The 1,357-nt window shown below is 39.4% G+C and overlaps 1 pseudogene; it reads right to left on the minus strand.

Moving 5' to 3' along the window:
- Window positions 1-289: 289 nt before the first annotated feature.
- Window positions 290-733, minus strand: LOC103075714 (ubiquitin-conjugating enzyme E2 variant 1-like; annotated as a pseudogene).
- Window positions 734-1,357: the final 624 nt, after the last annotated feature.

A 1,357-nucleotide genomic window follows, 5' to 3' on the forward strand; every position in this document is an offset into this window, starting at 1 on the left:
AATCGATTTAAATACACTTTCTTGATCCCAGAAGTTCAGCTATGTGGGCAGTGGTTACATTTGACAGGATGATTTGTTATAGCACAACTTATATATCTCAAATGGAAATAGTATCAAAAAATTAGTATCATTTACAGTATCTTGCAATAAACTGCCTTTGAATGGGAGTTTCCTCTCCAGTACTTTGAGGTCTACAAGACGTATCTAGAAAATTTACTACTGTGGAAAATGAAGATGACTGCTAAAGTTGAATGGGGGCTAAGGGAGGGCCTGTGGTTTTTCTTTTTGATTAATTGCTGTAACACTGTCCTTCAGGAGGCTGAGGGAGTTTCATATTTTCTTTAGACATCATTAGGTGCCGAAGCTCTTGCAGGACAACTTTGATGCTATATGAGTTCTGCCATTCTGCTAGCACTGATATGGCTCTTGGGTCCACCACTCCATTAGAACTATTAACTCCATTCATATTAATTTTTGTTACAAATCTTACAAAGGGGGGTGCTTCTGGGTATTTAGGTCCACATTCTATTTTAAGGCTGTGTATTCAGTTTTCATAAACTGTTCTTGGAGGCCCAATTATCATCCCTGTCCATCTTGTAAGTGTCATGTCTTTGTCATCTTCTAGACCCCAGCTAACTGTGCCATCGCCTATTCCTTTCTGGCCTACTTCGAGTTCTTCCGACAGTGGGAAATTGCGAGGGACTTTTACTCCCTAGCCCGTGGTGGCTACCATCTTGCGTCGCTGTCGCTCAAGGGCCGGCCCCTTCTTCACCCCCAGATTACATTCTTTAATTCTTCCCACTGACTCCCAGTAAGCCCAACACTGAGAGATACACATGAACAAGATTAGCACCTTGCACAATACCTTGCTCAGGGTGAATAAATATTTTTCAAATACATATTTTAAGATCAAGACCAAAATCCTTACACTGAGAGCTCAAAAAGGGTCTAACAAATATCTTTCTTTAAATATACCTAATTGCCTAATTAGAATTCTTAAAAGTCCCAAGAATTATCTACTTCAGAATTATTTCATTAGATATTTGGGTTGTAATTAGAATATAGTTAGATATTATGATCTAGTTAGTTATCTAGAAAAGCCTTTGGGGTGAATCATTATTTTTTGACATCTTTATTGGAGTATAATTGCTTTACAATGTTGTGTTAGTTCCTGCTGTATAACAAAGTGAATCATCTATATGTATACGTATATCCCCATATCTCCTCCCTCTTGCATCTCCCTCCCTCCCACCCTCCCTATCCCAGCCTTCTAGGTGGTCACAAAGCACCGAGCTGATCTCCCTGTGCTATGCGGCTGCTTTCCACTAGCTATCTGTTTTACATTTGGTAGTGTATA

This window comes from Lipotes vexillifer, unplaced genomic scaffold (genome assembly GCF_000442215.2).
Source record: "Lipotes vexillifer unplaced genomic scaffold, Lipotes_vexillifer_v1.1 scaffold454, whole genome shotgun sequence".
Lineage (NCBI taxonomy): Eukaryota > Metazoa > Chordata > Mammalia > Artiodactyla > Lipotidae > Lipotes > Lipotes vexillifer.